The sequence below is a fragment of the Anabrus simplex genome, chromosome 2, assembly GCF_040414725.1.
Source record: "Anabrus simplex isolate iqAnaSimp1 chromosome 2, ASM4041472v1, whole genome shotgun sequence".
NCBI lineage: Eukaryota > Metazoa > Arthropoda > Insecta > Orthoptera > Tettigoniidae > Anabrus > Anabrus simplex.
This window is the reverse complement of record NC_090266.1, coordinates 678,518,870-678,540,747: the sequence shown is the minus strand read 5'-3', so window position 1 is coordinate 678,540,747 and position 21,878 is coordinate 678,518,870. Positions and strand designations below refer to the sequence as shown.

Genomic DNA, 21,878 nt, shown 5'->3' with positions numbered 1-21,878 from the left:
TATTACAATATTACAACAAGATTGCATTCTTCAAACAAAAAGATTTCAGTAGTTGGAGCCAATATTTTTTTAAAATTTTCATCATATTTTACCTGTGTCATCTATAACATAGGGTCTCTCATATAAACTCAGACCAAACGCACAGAGTTTGTACTACGCGCTACGGCATCTGCCTCAGCCGAACTTGCGTCGCACGCAGCCGCCCTGCTATAAGCGTGTATACAATCCTTTATGAAATCTTACCTTATAAAAGATACGGGAAGTGTCGTCCTTCCTGGGTTATACAGACATTGTATCTGGTAACCAAATTCTAGCTGAGGCAAGCGAGTTCTGCCACTGTAATGTTTTCTTTCAGTTCCTCCAATGCGCGAGGATTTGTTCGATACACTTTTCCTTTCAGTTTACCCCACAAGTAAAAATCACAGACTGTTAGATCTGGAAAACAAGGAGGAAATAGACCAGCACTGTCACTTCTGAGATTGTAAGAAGGGAATCTTGTGCTGTGCGAGCAAGGCCTGAATCTTGTTGAACTACCTACGCAATTTTTCTTCTTCTATTAACTGAAGAAAGAATAGCATCAAAATGTTATTTTTGTACCCCTCTGCATTTACTGCTATCTCGAAAAAAATAGGCCAAATTATTCGTCTTGCACTAGCAGCACAGCAAACACCAATCTTCCTATCATAACGAGGGACTTCATAAACACCATTAGCATTTTCTGCACACCAATAGCGAGAGTTATGTCTGTTCACACAACCATTAAGACGAAAGTAGGCCTCATCCGAAAAGAACACAAACTGTGGGTCAAATAAACGATCATTCAATCGTGTAGAGGTACTTCTGGAATATTTCAAGACAGAAGGGTTAAGCCTGATTAACGAACCAAATGAAAAGACATATATATGCCATAATGGAAGTAGCACTATAGATTTGTTATTCTCCAATTTGAAGGACGTTGAAATGATTTCCCAAACAGTTCTACGCACAGCAAACAAGGAAGCACTTACCAGTGGCAACAACACTGATGCTGCGAGAGAGAACCAGAATCGTCACTAAAACCACGGAATTATCAAGGAAAATCAACATGCAGGTAATATCAGAGTCTAATGCACTAATAGCCATGGTTCAATAGGTCCTGCTACCAGGCTACATATGAAACAATCGAACTTCTCCATATTGCTGCAGACACGCTAGAAGAAGAAGCACTAATAATGTACTCCTGGAAAAGAAGGGAATACAGAAAGCTAATAAGGGAAATTAAAGCGAAATACTATGAAGAGACAGCACTAAGACAGATAGAAGAGGCAGAAAACAATCCTTGCAAGGTTATCAAGCTGAAACGACCAACATTTCCTCGGAATATTCCCATAAGCATGTGGACGGCTCATTACACACAGGTTTTGACATTTAAGGACAGGAGACCACGCATACCCAACGATAGCACCGAAAATGACGGACCAATAGATATGTTCAGCGCACAGGAGATAGAGGAAGTACTCTTAAATTTGAAAAACAACAAAGCTCGTGGGCCAGACATGATTTATAATGAACATTTGAAGAGTTTGACTCCCGTCCTCATTGAGCCCCTTACCAGCCTATTCAACAAATGTGTTAAACAGGGAAGAATACCAGATCGATGGCGGACTTCAACGATGATGACTTAAGCTACCCTAATTCATATCGAGTAGCACTAGAATACACATTATTGAAGATAATGACCAAACTGTTAACACAAAGGCTGAATGCTTTACTAGATCAGTATCTCCCAGAAGAGCATTTGGATTTAGAAAAAACCGGTCCACAATACAGGCTATAGAATGCCTTCAGAATGATATTCATGAAGAATTTAGATTCACGAAGGGGAGGCTACACGTTATATTCGTGGATTATTCAAAAGCCTTTGAGACAATTAGTCGAACACAAGTCATATCAAAGATTGAGGATCTCATAGGAAAAAATAACCCCATAATGCAACTAGTAAAAAACATCCTAGCAAAGAATGAGGTGCAGATAGACGATTCAATAATCACAATATCTGATCCAATAGACCAGACTACAGGGTGATCCTTTAAGCCTTCTCCTTTTTTACGTCGCAACACATGTCATACAGGCAACGAAGACAGAAGGCACAAACATTTATATGTATGCAGATGACATGATTTTAGTGTCCAGATCAATACCTGCTCTGCAGATGGCATCTGCTCAGCTCGTAGAGTGGGCTAAAACAAATGACCTTCATGTAAACAGAAGTAAGACCATTACTATGACCTTTAGAAAAGGAAACAGACATGCAGCAAGTGATGTGATATATTTGGATGGAGAACCACTAACCAGTGTGAACAAATTTAAATACCTTGGAATAACACTGCAAAAACAAGGAACCAATTTCACAGTGCATATCAAACAAAGATCAACAGCAGCAGTGATAGCTATTAATGACATCAAATATTTATATCAAATATCCCTTCAGACAGCATTGAAGTTATTCAGAGAGAAAATATAACCTGTAATAACCTGCGGCATCTCCAGTATCTGGCAGCACCTGTTGGTAAGAAACTTAAAGGATGTGGAGAAGATAAAAGCAACAATTTTAAAGAGAGCCCTATGTTTGTCGAAATTCACCTCTTTGAGACTGGTGTATGAGCTAACTAGGGAAATGATGCTTTTGGAGGTAATACGGGACAAATTCTCTCCCCCAACAACTCCAGAATACCAAAGTTTATTTTGTGAACATCAGAGAAGGAAATCGGAAATCTGGCTGGAGTTCTACAGTACGGATGCGATGATGAACACATGGAAGGAAGCCAACTACGAGTTACGGCATGTAACAGCAAGGCTAGCTGTGCATGGCTTTCACGACAAAGTATCACTCGCCAAATGAGGGATGCATGTGTGCTTTGTGCAGGAAGCAGTATGATCGCTATCATGTACTAAGGTGTGCAGGAAGGAAAATCCCTCTACTTAAGTTTTGCATTGAATGATTTTGTTTGTTCTTTGTATATGGCAATTAGCTGCAATAAATGTATTATTATAATATAGCTATTCTTTGTCCTATAAACCGAAAAACAGAAATAAAACAATAACAAATTCAAAACTCACGATGTGTAAATGTGAAAAGAAGACTTATCAATACACAAAGTTAGACTCAGACTCACTGTGTGGCTCTGCAGTTGATGAAAGGATAAAAGTCTTGGACAAATCTAACCATCAGATCACTTCTCAATTCAAAATAAGTATAACCTTACCTCTTTGTATTGGCAGGGAAGGGACTCAGAGCAGGTAGAGGGGAATGAACGCTAGTGGATGTTCATGTTTTGAATTAGGAGGGGCAAACATTGGGACAGGGGTACAAGATTGGGGCGTGGATTGAGAACGTTAAACAATCAATTTATTTTCTTTCTCTTCTTCTTTCCTACGTATGTTCTTGCCAATTTATGCAATATATATTCATCATGCAGTGGTTCATTTAAATTTAATTTGCTATTTTCTTTTTGTGTCAGATGAATCCACATCCTTTCCAAAACTTCCGTAAGTTTACCCTTTTGAACTGTATGTAGGACCTTCATGTCTTTTTTCTACTTCTGTAAATATATGATTGTGCTCTTGCATATGTTCACACACTGAAGAGTATTTTCTATATTTAATCGCATTAACGTGCATATGATATAAACACGATAATGCAATTAAACATAGAAGAGGTGACATTTGTCCGATACTTTTATCCAGGCAGGGATTCAGTTAGGTGGAAATGTAGTAAGCAGCCTGGCCTATGCTGACGACTTGGTCTTCATGACAGACTGTGCCGAAAGCCTGCAGTCTAACATCTTGGAACTTGAAAATAGGTGCAATGAGTATGGTATGAAAATTAGCCTCTCGAAGACTAAATTGATAAGATGTACAATATAATAGGTTAGGATCCACCTTTCAATACTCCGTAATAAGATGGTAAGAAGTAGTTACAACCTGTTTAATGGGACCGGTTTCAACACATTTTAAGTGTCATCATCAGCCAATTTTCGAAGATCTTAAAACAACTAGCACATTGAATACAGGCAAAAAATTAACAATGTATCATAACGTACGTTATGATACATTGTTAATTTTTTGCCTGTATTCAATGTGCTAGTTGTTTTAAGATCTTCGAAAATTGGCTGATGATGACACTTAAAATGTGTTGAAACCGGTCCCATTAAACAGGTTGTAACTACTTCTTACCATCTTATTACGGAGTATTGAAAGGTGGATCCTAACCTATTATATTGTACATCTTATTTCTCTATTCAATACGGAACAATAATGAAGTTTTTAACTTTAAATTAGACTAAATTGATGTCAGTAGGTAAGAAATCCAACAGAATTGAATGTCAGATTGGTGATACAAAGCTAGAACAGGTCGATAATTTCAAGTATTTAGGTTGTGTGTTTTCCCAGGATGGTAATATAGTAAGTGAGATTGAATCAAGGTGTAGTAAAGCTAATGCAGTGAGCTCGCAGTTGCGATCAGCAGTATTCTGTAAGAACGAAGTCAGCTCCCAGACGAAACTATCTTTACATCCGTCTGTTTTCAGACCAACTTTGCTTTATGGGAGCGAAAGCTGGGTGGACTCAGGATATCTTATTCATAAGTTAGAAGTAACAGACATGAAAGTAGCAAGAATGATTGCTGGTACAAACAGGTGGGAACAATGGCAGGAGGGAACTCGGAATGAGGAGATAAAGGCTAATTTAGGAATGAACTCGATGGATGAAACTGTACGCATAAACCGGCTTCGGTGGTGGAGTCATGTGAGGCGAATGGAGGAGGATAGGTTACCTAGGAGAATAATGGACTCTGTTATGGAGGGTAAGAGAAGTAGAGGGAGACCAAGACGACGATGGTTAGACTCTGTTTCTAACGATTTAAAGATAAGAGGTATAGAACTAAATGAGGCCACAACACTAGTTGCAAATCGAGGATTGTGGCGACGTTTAGTAAATTCTCAGAGGCTTGCAGACTGAACGCTGAAAGGCATAACAGTCTATAATGATAATGTATGTATGTATGTATGTTTTATCCATTCATCAACTGCGGAGCCAAGTCTAACTTTGTGTATTAAAAAATGTCCTCTTTTCATATTTACACATCGTGAGTTTTGAATGTGTTATTGTTTTATTTCTGTTTTCCAGTTTATAGGACAAAGAATACTTATATTAAAAATGGTTCCCATGGTTCCAAAATAGATCAATTTGGAGGTCAAGGGCAGCATTATGTAATCACTGAGATACAAATAGTCTGCTCAGTAAGTCTTTTTAATTTTCTTAATTTCAGCTTAAATTATATTTTTAAAATTTTTGATCTTGGATTATAAGACATGCTATTCTTTTTTTTACTTTATACTGTAAAGAAAGCATAAGCCAGTCAACAAAAAAGAGATTAGTCGTTTGGAGGTGTTGTTCAACAGAAGGAGCTGTAACGAATTTGCAATGGCAAATGCAAACTATGTCTTCAGTAGTATTATTAGTAATTAAGTGAGTGAGACGCGTATTTTATAAAATTTGGGTTGTATGTAATTTTAAATGTTTTAATATTTGACAAGTCTGATTATTCAATTGCAATGCATATAGAAGATTGAGTGTTATGTACTTTTATAAATATATTTTAATGGGCTGATGACCTAGATGTTAGGCCCTTATAAACAACAAGCATCACTCATATTTTAATTTTAAATTATTAGGTATAAGATAATTCATATATTTTATATAGAGGACTTGCTGGTGTTCAAAATGACTTAAGTATTGCATATTATAAATAATGACAGATCAAGTCCAAGAAGCGTATGTTGATTTGAAACCCGCAGAGGAAGAGAACGAACAAAGTTCTCGAAACATGTACGGCATTTAGTGATCTGTACAAAACAAATGTTAATAGTATTGACTAGGCAGAATTTACATATTTAACAGTGATTTTAGTAGTAGATGGATTTAAGTCAATACGGACCATAAAGAAATAAAGCCATAATGGTTAAAATATATATTTTTTAATTGATGGTAGCACGAGTTCTTGGTTCAAGGTCCTTACAGGGGTTAGATAATGCTGTAAACGTTCACCAATGTTGTTTACAGTAGATGAATCACTTACTGAAATATATAAAATGGCAGGGAGGGATTCAGTTAGGTGGAAATGTGGTAAGCAGCTTGGATTATGCCACTGACTTGTTCCTAATGGCAGACTGAACTGAAAGCCTGCAATTTAACATCTTGGAATTTAAAAACAATTGCAGTGAGTATGACATGAAAATTAGCATTTCCAAAACTAAAGTGATGTCAGTAGGGAAGAAGGATGGGGATACAAAACTAGAACAGGTAGATCATTTCAAGTACCGTAGTTCGTCACGTATCAGACCCCATTCCCCCCCCCCCCCCACGCTTTTATAGCCGCAAAAAGTAGGGGGGAGGGTCCAATATGCGATAGCCTCCTATTTTGTCCAATGACTTCCGTGTATAAAAAACTATAACTTGTACATGTATTCTACACAAATTTGTCACTGTATTCTGAGTGTTACTGGCTACCTTAGTTGGCAGGCAGCATTTCTAAATTTAAAAAAGAAAGAAGAAAATAAATGGTGAACACGTAACTTTTAGGCCCACATGTGTAGTAATGGTCTGTTTTAGTTACTCTTACATCACGCCATTCGTTTCATCCCATTAACTCTTCTGATGAGGCTGAAGTCAGGAAGGGCATCCGCTCGTAAGAACTCGTAGCGAAGATTCATCTCACTTCATACTCGACCCTGTAGAGAAAAGGGATAAGGGTTGGGCATACAGTTTTATTTATTGTATTCATCACCATCATTTTCGTTTCCCCTTGTCCAGCTCCTGCCAGGTTGGGGTGTTATTGCACTTCTCCACCATTGCCTCTTCTTCCACCATTCCTCTTCAATAAATTAATTCTGTTCCAGTCTTCTTTTTCTTATACTGTTCTTGACAGAGTCCATCCATCCTGCATTCTTTACTTCTATCTTAGCCTCCAGCACTTGTTTTAGTATCCCTCCCTCCTCCATCCTCATAACATGTCCAAACCATCTGAATTTATTCTTCTCCATCCTATCACTCAATTTTTCTACCCCATCTCTTTTCTGACCTCAGCATTTCTTACTCTGTCTCTCCTTGTCTTCCCCACCATATTCCTCAGGAACTTGATATCACTGGTGTGAATTTTATTCCCATTCCTTGCTATCAAAGTCTGCGATGCATAGTACATCTTGTACATTATCTCTTTACATTTCGTAGGAACTTCTCTGTTCCACATTGTAACCGTAAAAAGTACGATCCCCGATTTTAGGTTAGAAAATGTTTGTATATGATGATCACCTGATTTTAGGTTAGGAAATTTTCGTAAAATAATTTGTAATATAAAATAGTGAATATCATGTGAGTATGTTAAATCTAAAGTAAGAACATAATACTGTAAGAAGAATTTGTAGTTAGGGAATATTGTATATGTGCATCATTATATTTTGTATAAATTTCTGTTTGGGTAAGAGTATGTGCACACGGCCTAGCAGTGTAGATTGTGCAACCTGGGAAACAGTGACTACATTGGGAAAGACGGCTGAAGTCGGTTAAAAGTGTTGCAACAAGTGTTTTAGAAACCTGGGGTACGGCCAGGAAGTGTACTATGCTGAAGATGGTAATTCATCAGTGTGTATGAACATGCAACATCGCTATTTGCGGATTTGCAGGACAGTAACCAAACCAGAAACTCCGAGTTTGAACGAGCTTGCGTTGACCAAGAGACGCTTGAAGATGAGGCATTTGGAGCGTTGCCTCCAGTGGAATTTGGCAGACACTACGCCACATGTAGCAAGCATGTATACATGTGTGCGCATGCGACAGAGGTATTATTTATTACGGAGTGCTGGAGGAAGTATATATATATGTAAGGAAACCGTACAGTGTTCTGTACAGCTCATTGACAGCATCTGCATCTTTCCATCCCATTAAAATCACTTCACAAATCGCGTTACTTGTAGCTTGTTGGGCAAAAGGAACATGCCCGGACTCGATCAGCGTGTGGTCAGAACCGGACGCGTGAAAGATAGCCCGGCAAACAATGGAAAGGTGTGGCTGAAGCCTAGCCCCATGAAAAAAGCGCTCTCAAGTGTAAGACAGTAGGAGATAAGACGCGACGCAATGAACAGTCTATTAATACCGCCCAGAGGTGTGGCCTTTTTTACATGCATACCTGCCAACTTTACAAAACCAAAATTCAGAAGATTTTGATATGAAATTCAGGAAAAATCAGGAGATACAATTGATCATAACTGCTTATTCTACATGTCTTGTGCAATACAGGAGTACTGCGGTATACATTGTAACACTTATCGTCTCAAAACCCGACTACTGCTACACGAGGCTACAAGACTAAAAGTTGCACATCTCTATTCTCACAGGAAGTATGTGAGTGAGATGATCGGTCTCTGATAAGCCGTCCGAAAATAGTATGAACTCATGCTCCACATGTGTGAATCAGTCATGCACTTAGGTGCCATTACTTAGCAAATGCACACATTAATATATTACATCACGCACCCGCGCGATAAAGTTAAGCGCAATGTTATTTTTATCAAGTAATAAATTAATTCGCCAGAATTGTCTCCAACTGGCTCCTAAAACTCTAGAAATGTCACTAGTCACTATCTTGGAAATTCTGTCACTAAAGTACTAAAATAGACTCCAAATCCAGTGACTAGTCTCCAGAATCAACGAGACTGATCGGAACGAACACGAACACAGCATGCGAGAACGAGAGACTGATAATCGATATACGCATCAAGATATACAAGTTTCAATAAACATAGCACATTTGCGCGCATTTCTCGTATTAATTAACGTCGATATTTCATTTGAAAGCGGCCAGTGAGCAAAGGACTTCCGGCCACTGGCATACAAAGCTGAAATGGCGGGATATGAAAACAAATGTTTGAAGTTCATGAAAAGGTAAGCTAAACCCAGGAGAACTAATTGAATAATCGGGAGGCATGTAAAACTGTCGAAAATCGGGCATCTCCTGCCTAAATCGGGAAAGCTGGCAGGTATGTTACAGGGTTCCACACTAACAGAAGAAACTTGCTGCTTTTCCTGCATGTTTCACGTATGCCAAGGTCAAATTTTGGCGTGTCTCCCAAGCCGAGAATTGCGCCTAAAATTCGTCCCTCCCTTGAAAGAACATGAGTGCGCTAATTAATGGAGGGAGCTTGATTAGTTAAAAACTCCCGATCGGACTGCGATCACACTTGGCTCGAGTGAAAGAAGGAATCAAGGTCTAAAGGTCTTTAACTTCAGTTATCAAGTGAGCCTATTTCCTTAATTCAGCGTGAAGGAGTCTCCCACCCCAAGGACCAGCGAGTTGACAATATAAGGCCTGTCCCGGCCCTCGGTGAGCATGGTCTATTGACCACTTACAAAGACAAAGTTAGCCGGGCTGAGTGGCTCAGACGGTTAAGGCGCTGGCCTTCTAACCCCAACTTGGCAGGTTCGATCCTGGCTCAGTCCGGTGGTATTTGAAGGTGCTCAAATATGACAGCCCCGTGTCGGTAGATTTACTGGCATGTTAAAGAACTCCTGCAGGACTAAATTCCGGCACCTCGGCGTCTCCGAAGACCTTGAAAAGTAGTTAGTGGGACATAAAGCAAATAACATTAAAGACAAAGTTATAGTGCCCATCGCTACCACAAACTTTATGACCTGGGGACACATTTTGTGAACTGTGTGTTTGGAACTCTAACAATAGCCAATCGAGCCTAGCCAAGTGTCTCAGTGCTGTGCGTAATTAAGCAGGCCGCGAGAAAAGGTGTATAAATGAATCACCGGAGTCGGCTATGAACAATGGCGGCATAAATTAGTGTTATCCAATTCAGAGCCGTAACATTCGGCAGTAGAATAGCGTTGACAGGGACAATCCGCTATTCGGAGGAAGGGGTTCTCAAGTCTTATGAGTTGCCCTAATCACTGTGTGAATGCGTGCCGCCCTTGAATAGAGTGACCTGCCTCCACAAGGGAAACTCCTGTGTAAATTCTGTACATCGTCGTAGGCAAAGGGAACGTGTGATGAGTGATGGAGCTGATACCAACTGGATTACGTCAACGATTTGTAGCAGTTGAATGAGCCAATCTGGATTATGGACTGTCGCAGACCAGGTTCGAAGGCTGATACTCTCGTCTATAGTGCCAAGAGGATGGACGAGTAGAACTCTATGGATTTCCCGTAGAAGTAAAACAGACCACCAAACAGATGAGTTGATGTAATTTTAATTTTATTTCTTAGCATAATTAAGTTTTTTTTTGCTGTCTGTTTTACGTCGCACCAACACAGAGAGGTCTTATGATGATGATGGGATAGGAAAGGCCTAGGAACGGGAAGGAAGCGGCCTTGGCCTTAATTAAAGTACAGCCCCAGCATTTTCCTGGTGTGAAAATGGGAAACAACAGAAAACTATCTTCAGGGCTGCTGACAGTGGGCTTAGAACCCACTATCTCCGGGATGCAAGCTCACAGCTGCGCACTCCTAACCGCACGGCCAACTCGCCCGGTAGCATGATAAAGTATAACCAGAGTGATATAATGTAGTATTTCCTTTTGTTAATATGTAAATGCTGTAAATAATGCAAGTCCTAATATGGAATTTGAGTTTTCTTTTGTCATGTTAACGTAAAATTAAGAGAGCTAACTCTCCAGACAAACCATATCTTTCTTTCTGACGAGTCCTTCGTGACGGGTAGTTTTATTGTTAATAATTAGTAATATGCTAGTGAGTATGAGGAACAAGGAGAGAACAGATTTTGAGTTCCCTTAAAGCGGGTTGGAAACAGTAGTGAGTGATGAATGAGGGATAAAATGTCCACGAAGTTGCTATTAATGTTCAATATGACTGTCGTAGAGAATAGCCAGGGAGCTCACAGGTCATTCAGACAATGCGTGCTTAGCTGATACGTACTATTAAGGCATGAACATCAAGAGTGAAGAGTTCTTCCTTTTTTTTGTTAGTTGCTTTACGTCCCACTGACACAGACAAGTCTTAGGGCGACGATGGGACAGGAAAGGCCTAGGAATGGGAAAGAAGCGGCCGTGGCCTTAATTAAGATACCGCCCCAGCATTTGCCTGGTGTGAAAATGAGAAACCACGGAAAACCATCTTCAGGTCTGCCGACAGTGGGGTTCGAACCCACTATCTCCCGGATGAGAGCTCACAGCTGTGCGTTCCTAACCGCACGGCCAACTTGCCCACTAGTGAAGAGTTCTGACTGACAGAGATACACAGTTGTGTTAAATTACGTTGGGACAATGTGCAAATTTTCCTCGATTGTTGATTTTTACCAGAATCTGTCGGGAGTATTCTTTCTTTTTTTTGGTGCGAAACCAAAGTGCTGTGGTACCGGGTGCTTGAAAGAGCCGTCAGAATGTTTACGGTGAGTGAAGAGAAATATGAAGGGTTGAGAAAGGATAATGATAGTCCTATGCCCATGGAACTAGGATATACGATACGAGAAGTAATGAGAAGGCTGAACGCCGAAAATAGTCTACGATGTCATATATGAAATGAGGAATTCGGATGATATAATGCCTCAAGATAATCGACAAGAAGGATGAGAGAATGGAGAGCAAATGAATAGTATTTCTTGGGATCTCTGCGGTGATATGAGATAAATGGAATAAATAAATCAACTGGGGGATAATAAGTGTATCCTTGGAGGAGAACTAGCTGCTGTAATGAGAAGGTTACGGTCCGCCTTGGCTCATGAATGGAGAGGGCGATGGGTGACCATTCTCCCTGCGTGACAAAGGAACTTTTTTGCTTTTGTTCCGGTCACCCTTCACGCAGACTGCTATGGATTGAAGTTAAAAGCTATGAAATTTTCCTTTAAATTATTCGGTTTAAGAACACTTGTGTTAAATGATAATATAATGATAATTCCCCGCCCCCACGTACATGTGTACAAGGCAACGGATAGCTAGGGATTTTCAGATACGTATCTCTCAGTCAGGAGCCCGGTTCGAACCCAGGCCAGAATGAGCCGACCTGCACAAGCTTGCATTAAGCTTTTGCCGGGGGAAGAAGAAAGTGATATCCATGTTTTTCTTACAGGAATGGCCCAACGTTCACCACGAGGCTACACTCCGCACACTACAACAGGGCAAACACGACTGAGGGAATATAGGGCCCAGGCACTGGCTGTGTCTACTAGTAGTAGTAGTAGTAGTATTAATACATTTTTTTTTTTTTTTTTTTTTTTGCTAGGGGCTTTGCGTCGCACCGACACAGATAGGTCTTATGGCGACGATGGGTTGGGAAAGGACAAGGAGTAGGAAGTGGCCGTGGCCTTAATTAAGGTACAGCCCCAGCATTTGCCTGGTGTGAAAATGGGAAACCATGGAAAACCATTTTCAGGGCTGGCGATAGTGGGATTCGAACCTACTATCTCCCGGATGCAAGCTCACAGCCACGCGCCTCTACGCGCACGGCCAACTCGCCCGGTATTAATACACCTTTACACCAATCATCAGATACTTGCTTTCATTCCAGGGTACCTTCCTGTCACCTTTCTTATATACTAGTATTAATACACCTTTACACCAATCATCAGGTACCTACTTGCTTTTTCCTCCATATACACCTGCTTTCATTTGCATTATCGTTGTCTTGTGCTGTCAACTTCCTTGTTACCGGCATGTCGCCATCCTGAATGACATCATCCTTCACCGCAATCAAAAGTGTTCAAGATCCCATCTTTTTGAAGCTTTTAAAAATAGTTCTGTTCCTGACTATAGAATCCAAACAGTAAGAATCTATTTGCAAATGGTTTCTGGAGATGGTCTCTATTATTCCCAGTTAGTATACTCGTGTGTGTAGCAGAAGCCACCCCTTCTGAATAATGACATGCTGTAGAAAGTGTGCCAACCCACCAGTTGATCGCTAGCATATCTTACGAGTTGTACTTCTGGAAGCATTCTTTGGATAACTCCAGCTATTGAAAGCCAGACCTTTATTTTTCAGTATATTTCATGTTTGTTCTCTACATTTGTCTAATCAGGATTTAGTTGAACAGATGTAATTGAAATAAGAGAGACTTCATTGTTTAGGTTAGGTATGCTATCAAGTGCCTGGATAGTGCCAGAAGTTCCATGAAGAAAAAAAATAAAAATAAATAACAGGAAAGGTTGCTGCATTTATGCATATCTAAAGATGTGGAAGTAATGTGATTTATTATTATCATTATGTTTAACTTCGTATCTTAGTTGTCTCCCCAAAGTATATCATATTACACAATAAAATTTGCTCATTACCTGTTAGTCCGGCGATAAAAAATTCTTTGTAGCTTATTCTGCACCCAGCAGCTGCTTTTCAGTGTAGGTTTTCTTGAAACATACTTCTCCCTAAGATGACATTTTTGTCTTCAGAACCATAGGAGATTCCACTGCATGTACTTAATGTAGCCCTGAATTCTGTCAGATTTTTCCTAACAACCCTGAAAACCCTTTCTGTGGGAGAGTTACTGAGAGGTACCCTTAGTACTGTAAATACAACATGATTTACGGTTTTATATCTAATTTATCCACTTAAGTTTTTTTGCTAGTGGCTTTACGTTGCACCGACACAGATAGGTCTTATGGCGACGATGGGATACGAAAGGCCTAGGAGTTGGAAGAATGCGACTGTGGCCGTAATTAAAGTACAGCCCCAGCATTTGCCTAGTGTGAAAATGGGAAACCACGGAAAACTATCTTCAGGACTGTCGACGATTCTGTTTCAGAGCGGGTACAGGCCATGCTGGAGCTCCGGTGACATCATGCAAATTTGTGAATAGTTTCATATGTCCGACCCACGCAATGAAAACGTGCATAAAAGTTATACGTTACGTCTGTGTTTCGTAGTTAGAAGTGTCCACCTCTGTAGCGTACTGCAGTTCCAATGGCATCATACAAATAGGTTTCGTATGTCTGACGCGCATTGCAAGCACTCAGTCATGCTATATTACTGTGTTTTGTAGTTAAGAATGTTCTCCAGCGTAAAATAATAGCTGCTGTTCTTTGGGGCCCCAGTTCGATTTCCAATAAAGCCACTGATTAAAGAATGGCAGGGAGGCTGAAATGCAGTAAAATGGTACATGCAGCTCACCTCCATTGGGGGGCATGCCTAAAAGGAACTGAACCGCCTCAGGATGAGGACATGAGTTTACTTTAGTTAAGCAGAGGTGCCAACTATTACGGATTGATTATGGATTTCACTTCGTGATTATGGCATTACGGTCCAAGGGGACATTATTACAGAAAAGCACCATTGTCACAATAAAAATGGATTTCTACAACAACAAAAAACAGGAAAGAAATAAAAATTGTTCAATCCCTTAGAGCATTACTGGTCAACCCTCCTCGTTTCAGTGTTTGTAAGATGGCAACTATACATATTTGGCAGATATTTGGTCAATACTTCCTTTTGTTTCACGTGAGCGTTGTGAAATCACGGCCAGCTACGTAGATTATGCTGCTCTCTCAGCTAGAATGACTCATCAAGTTGGCCGTGAAGGAGTCTCTATTCCTTGCTCTGCTGTTCTCCAGTGCACACATTTGGCTCTCTCTCTGTTGTGTGCGTAGAACGAGTGGTATATTTAGCACGGTTCAATTCTAATTATCCTAGTCATTGATTCGAAAAGAAGTGATTGGTTTTGTAAAATGAAGCGAAGCAATTGTCAAATTGCATGTTCTTCTAAGAAGACAGCAGTGTTACAGAAATATCAAGACAGTTACACAAAGGAATGGCCATGCTTCACGTCATAGTGAAGACCACGTGTTCTGCAGTGTGTGTTAGTGTGATGTCTCTGTGGCTTACGGTGGACGAGATTGTAGAAGACACATAGGATCAAAGAACATCACACACGTGGTGAATCAAAATGACGAAACCAGTCTATTTCATCGTTCTTCGTAATAAGTAATGAAACTGCGGTGACAAATGCCGAATTGCTATTTACATAATTTTCGTTTGGAGCAAAATATTCCATTATCAGTTTCAGACCCTGCTGGAAATCTATTTAGATCAATGTTCCCTGACTTTAAAATATTTCAGAAATATGGTTCTGCAAGAACTAGAACCTCTGCTTTAGTTCAGTACAGGGCATCGGAGACAAAAAAGGAAATCAGTGAACTTTTGCAAATAACGTCTTTTGCAACTCATGGTAGTATGGATTCAACTGCAGTTGAACTTTACCCTATAGTTGTCTCTTTCTTTAATGTTCAGAGGGGCCAAATATCAAATCTTCTATTTTCATTGTTAGAGAATACCGATAATACAGGTGAGGGAATTTTCTCTGTTATTAATAGTGAATTGTCTTCTTTAGCCATTCCATGGGAAAATTGCATTTCTTTTTCATCTGACATTGCATACACAATGATATGAACAAATAAAAGTGTTGCCAAATTTGTGAAGGACAGGCATTCTTCTGTTTATGTCCCAGGTTGTTCATGTCATCTCATACACATCTGAGCACAAAAAGCAGCAGCCCAATTACCAGTCAGTGTAGAGAACTTGGTGATTCAGTTATATTACTATCTTGATACGAGTTCTAAAAGGCAAAACACGTTGAAAGTATATCAGGCTGTTTGTGGCACAGAGGGTCACAAAATTTTTAAATATGTCAGTACCCGTTGGCTCTCGCTTCTTCAGTCTATTAATCGAGTTCTTGAGCAGTGGGAAGCTTTGACACTCATGTTTTGTAGTGAGACCCACCATTAACAAAGTGAGCACCAAGCAGTTTGGAAATGTAAAATCTTTCATACAAGACCTGCACACAAAACTGTTTGTTACTTTTTTCAGAGTACACTTCCTGTCAATAACTCAGTGAATTTCTTTTTTTGTTATTTGCTTTACGTCGCACCGACACAGATAGGTCTTATGGCGACGATGGGACAGGGAAGGGCTATAAGTGGGAAGGAAGCGGCCATGGCCTTAACAAAGCTATAGCCCCAGCATCTGCCTGGTGTCAAAATGGAAAACCACGGAAAACCATCTTCAGGGCTGCCGAGAGTGGGGCTTGAACCCACTATCTCCCAGATGCAAGTTCACAGCTGCACGTCCCTAACCGCATGGCCAACTCGCCCGGTTGGTTGTGAACAACAGAACTCTGTAAGGAAGAAGTCAGCTCCCAAGCAAAATTATCATTACACCAGTCAGTTTCCAAACCAACTTTTGCTATATAGGAGTGAAAGCTGGGTTGACTCAGGAAGTTACAAGTAACAGACATGAAAATAGTGAGAATGACTGCTGGTACAAACAGAAGTTTGACGGCACGAGGATACTCAGAATGAGGAGAAAGGCTAAGTTAGGAATGAACTTGTTACAAAAGCTGTGTGCATAAACAAGCTTTGGTGGTTGGGTCAATGTGAGGCGAACCGAGGAAGATACGTTACCTAGGAGAGTAATGGAGTTGGTCATGGAGGGTAAAAGAAGTAGAGGGAGACCAAGACAACAATGGTTAGACTTGGCTTCTAATGACAAAGATAAGAAGTAGGGAACTAAAAATGGCCACAGAGCTAGTTACAAATAGAGGTTTGTGGAGGTGTTTAGTAAATTCACAGAGACTTGCAGACTGAACAGTGAAAGGCACAAGTCTGTAACGTATGTATGTACAGTCGAAACTGGTTAAGACGTCCCTCTCTAGTGCGTTTCCCTGGTTATTATGCCATTATTCCAAAGTCCCAGTCCATGTCCTATTAAATACATGTTAAAGAAACCTGGGTAGCACATTTACGCCACTCTTTACTGTGTTCATAATATTCCCACCATAAGAAATTTAAATTAGCATTCCTGACCAAGTTGCATGCATGATGCGCCAGCAGTGACTGGCCTGGGTGAGGATTTAGTAGAGAAGTTAATTTCACAGCCCTAGCATGTCGGCCTACAGCTGCAGGGAGCGTCAGTCTCAAGCCAGTCTTTGCTGTGGGCGCGTTTGTTTGGGTTGCACAACAAGAGCTCGTGTGACGTAATGGTGCTTAATTTTACGATCGTAAGTGCATTGTGTAACAACATACAGTGAAACCTCTTAATGCAAGTAACTTGGTCTACGAGTGTTTTGCAAGACGAGCAGACATTTTAAATAAATTGTAACTTGATAAGCGAGTGAGGTTCCACAATACAAGCATCATGTGTACCTATGTTTCCCCTCCCCTGTGCCTTTGCTTTCCCCTCTCCACTGCCACTCTCTCTCCTGGGAGAATGTGTGTAATCATCTCCCGCGCTGGACTTCAGTTGGCGTGCCTCTCTCGCATAGTCAACACTGTTCGAATGTGCATGTTTTTTTCTTTCATTAGCTTTATAACTGTACAGCAACGATGGGCACAGTGAACGAAAAGAAAGCTGAAAATTAATTCAGTCGGAAGGAGGAGTTGATTACTATGGAAGTTAAGAAGGAAATGATGATCGAAAAGCGTGAATGAGGTATGAGAATGGCTGATATTGCGAGATTTTATAACAAGTCTACGTCAACAATTTGCACAGTATTAAAGAAGAAATAAAAGGGGTAGATGCAGCAAAAGGAGTCACAAGAGTATCAAAGCAACGGCCACGTGTTCTCGAAGATGTAGAAAAGTTGCTTCTCGTTTCGATAAATGATAAGCAACTAGCAGGCGATATTGTGACCGAGAATTTAATCTGCAAGAAGGCAAAGATGTTTTACGTTAACCTCGTAAATAAATTACCATGCAGTACACATACGTCCACAGAAATCGAAGAAAGCTTCAAGGCAGGCAGAGGATGGTTTGATAACTTTAAAAGAAGTGGCATCCATAGTGTTGTGAGACACGGGGAGGCTTCCAGTTCGGATGATAAGGCAGCTGATGCATTCACTGCTGAGTTCCAGAAGCTCATTGCCACCGAGTGTTACCTGTCACAGCAAGTTTTTAACTGCAATGAAACAGGACATATTTGGAAAAAGACGCCGAAGAGGATCTACATTACAACAGAAAAGTATTCAATGCCCGGTCACAAGCCCATGAAAGATTGTGTGCTAATGAGAGCCCCTGCTTGTGTATCATTCCGAGAATTCACGAGCCTTGAAGAAATGCAAGGTGCAGGAGAGCCAGTTAAATGTTATGTCGAGGTCCAACACTAAGGCTGTATTTTCTTCGTTGCATGGATGAACGAGGTCTTTGATCCTGTAGTGAAAAAAATACCTTTCAGAAAATAATCTGCCCCTCGAAGTCTTGCTAGTTATGGACAATGCTCCTGCTCATCCTCCAGGCCTCAAAGACAACTTACTGGAGGAATTCAAGTCCGTTAAGGTTAAGTTCCTCCCAACACTACTCCAGGCTATGGATCAGCACGTCATATCGAACTTCAAGAAACTATACACCAAAGCACTATTTCAGTGATGCTTCGAAGTGACCAAAGGAACAAACCTTACCCTCCGAGAGTTTTGGAGAAATCATTTCTACGTCGTGAACTGCCTGAAGGTCATCAATAAAGCCTGGGATGGGGTCACCAAGAGAACTCTCACTTCCGCTTGGGGAAAGCTGTGACCTGACTGTGTTCTTGGACGTGACTTTGAGGGGATTGTTGGAGAAAATGAGCCTCCATTTGTCGATGAAATTTGTCGACGAAGACCATGGGGCTGGAGGTGAATGACGTGGACATTCAAGAGCTGGTGGAAGAACATAGCCAGGAACTGACCACAAATGAACTGAAGGACCTGCATCGTGAACAACAGGAGAGGGTTATGGAGGAGATCTCATCTGGGGAAAACGAGAAGGAAAAGTCAATGGAATCTCTCACTTCAACTGAGATTCGGGAGAAGTGCAAAATGTGGGAAACGGTGCAAAATTTTGTAAAAATCACCATCCGAATAAGACTGTAGCAGTGCAAGTGATAAATCTGTTCAATGACAATGCAATGTCACGTTTTCGTGAAATTCTCAAAAAGAGGCAAAAGAAACTGTCATTGGATAGGTTTCTCGTTAAAGTTGCATGAAAAGAAAACAATTCCAGTGAGCCAACGGTTAGCAGTGATTCCATTAGTGCATTTTGTGCTACAGAGTAACTCTTCTCATGTCATCTCTTGTCTACCTCACACCAACAATGATTCTATTGTAATGTAAAGTGCAGTTTAATTTTTTTACGTTATATTTTGTTTTAGAAATGGTATGCAAATAAATTTTTGTGTTGAGGACGAATCATCCACGCTTTAATTGTTTCTTATGGGAAAATTTGCTTTGATATATGAGCGCTTTGGATTACAAGCATGTTACCAGAACAAATTATGCTTACAATCCAAGGTTCCACTGTAAGTAAATTAGGCCTACTGTACGTTTGTATACAGGTGACGTGTTGGTGTTTAATTGATGTCCTATTAAATACAATACCAATATTATGGTCCTTTATTGGACATTATAAATACTCCAGCCAACTCATTCCTGGATGCCAACGTTTCGCCCTCGTGCGTATCTATTAAATACATGCGAAAGAAACCTGGAGAGCACATTTATGTCACTCTTTAGTATGTTCGTAGTATTCCCACCATAAGAAATTTAAATTAGCGTTCCTGGCCACGTTGCGTGCACGATGCACGAGCGACGACTGGCCTGGGTGAAGATTTTGTAGAGAACTTCATTTCATGGCACTAGCGTGTTAGCCTACAGCTGCAACGAGCTTGAGTCACGAATGAAGAGGTGTTTTACGACACAAATAAAAAGACGGCAGGATCATCTAATAGGGATGATGGGTTATTGAAGAAAATAATAGACGGTTCCTTGGAGGAAAAAAATAATAGACAACGATCAAGATTAGAGTACATGACGCAAATATTAGATGACACGAGATGTTATTCATACTACAAACTGAAACGTGAAGAATGGAGAGTTACTGCCAACCAAACTCACAGCTGGAAAAAAAAAAAAAAAGAGAGAGAGAGAAGTTAATTGTGTAACATGTACATAAATTAGAAGCAGCAAGCTCGATACCATATTTTACAAATGATGAAAAAGTATTGAGAATGCAGATGCTAATCCACACAAGAAATGTGTGCAAATAGCTCAGATGTTGGACATCCCTACAATAACTTTAAACATAATTGTAAGCGACGTGTATAGTTTGCGTCTCTAAAAATGTTTTTCCTTGATGTTTTGCTTTGTTGGTGTTCTTAAAATGTATTATTTCATTATTTATAATTGTAAACACTTGTTTCTCTGTTTTCATCATAATTATTTTTATGTTCAAATCTAACCTTAAATTAAACAGATTGTTTTTCATTTTTTAGCATGTTTCCTATTTAGGACGTTATCTTTTTGGGTCCCCACAAAAACATCCTAACCAGTTTTGACTGTATGTGTGTATGTATGTATGTATGTATGTATGTATGTATGTATGTATGTATGTATGTATGTATGTATGTATGTATGTATGTATGTATGTATGTATGTATGTATGTACCTACAGAGTATCCACCAAATTCAAATTTTAAAATTCTGTGAGATTTCCTTGTTTTCCAGGGACAAAAACAATTCTTTCCATGACACACAATGACTACACATAAAATTAAAAATGAAGTTTCCAGCTATAACAGTAATACTGAAATATATTTTGAAAACTTAACATCCAAAAAATAAATGAGCAATTAATATGCATATTAAATTTTAAAATTTGAAGTTTAATTTAATCCAATTTAATTCACTTTTAGATTTTAACAAAATGAATACCATTACTGCTTCAGTGAGGAAATTTCTTCATCTATAGCCACCAAAGACTGTCGAGCTTCTGCCATCGCCCTGCTCTTCTTATCATCTAATTCTTTCAGCAACAAAGCAGCCTTCCTTCTTTTTTTTTCAAGGAATCTTCAACTTCTGATGCTTCATATTTTTCTTTAGATTTTGAACATACAAAGCTTGAGCATTCCTTGCAGCAAGGAGAGCATGGTCTTATTAATGAAAACCTTTTCAACTCCAGCGAGGTTTGAAATAGCATCACGTATTCTTTTTTGTGCTACAAGGAATTCTTGTAGCATGTTCTCTTTTATAATTTCTTTATTTACGGAAAAACCATGTTGACCAAGCAAGTTGGCTGTGCAGTTAGGGATGCGCAGCTGTGAGCTTGCATTGGGGAGATAATGGGTTCGAACCTCACTGTCCGCAGCCCTGAAGATGGTTTTCCCATTGTTTCCCATTTTTACACCACGCAAATGCTGCAGCTGTACCTTAATAAAAGCCATGGCCGCTTCCTTCCTACTCCTAACCCTTACCTATCCCATCGACGCCATAAGAGCTGTCTGTCTCAGAGCGACGTTAAGAGCAACTTTAAAAAAAAAAACTTCAAGTGAAGCATTTCCATGAAACAATATTACTATCATTTTCAAAAATTGAAGCCAACTTTTTTGTTTTCAAATTTAGTGTTGGCAAAAAGGTGCCAACCCAAAAGTGATCTGACCTCTCATCTTCTAAAGACAAAGAATCCACTACTTCTTTGAAAGTATCATTCTCACAAACAGAAGTGAACTCTCTTTGCATATGATTGGTAGGAACCTGAAAAAATCACATTTGTGATAAATGCAAATTTTTGAATCTTGTACTGAATCCAAGCCTATGGTAATTCTATTGTGGAATAAAATCATTTTTACGCATAAATAGAAGTGTGACAAAATGCGAATTGTGACCCAAAATGCAAAATTAGTATGAATATGTGATTTTGGAGCAAATTCTGCGAAAGATTGCTATTTTACTGGCGAAAACAGAATATTTCGGCAAAATAGTCAGAAATACTCAAAATATGATGCATAAATCTTTTGACCGTTCCAATCGATGAAGAAAAGTAGCCGATCGATTGCTGCTTGCTGACTTTAATCGATATTTACAATGGGAATAGCA

The 21,878-nt window shown here is 39.8% G+C and overlaps 1 protein-coding gene across 2 annotated transcripts in view; it reads right to left on the bottom strand.

Annotated features, from left to right (window-relative positions):
* The window catches only part of sstn (stepping stone), a 204,872-nt gene that overhangs the window by 50,596 nt on the left and 132,398 nt on the right, over positions 1–21,878 (bottom strand). The window lies entirely within an intron of this gene.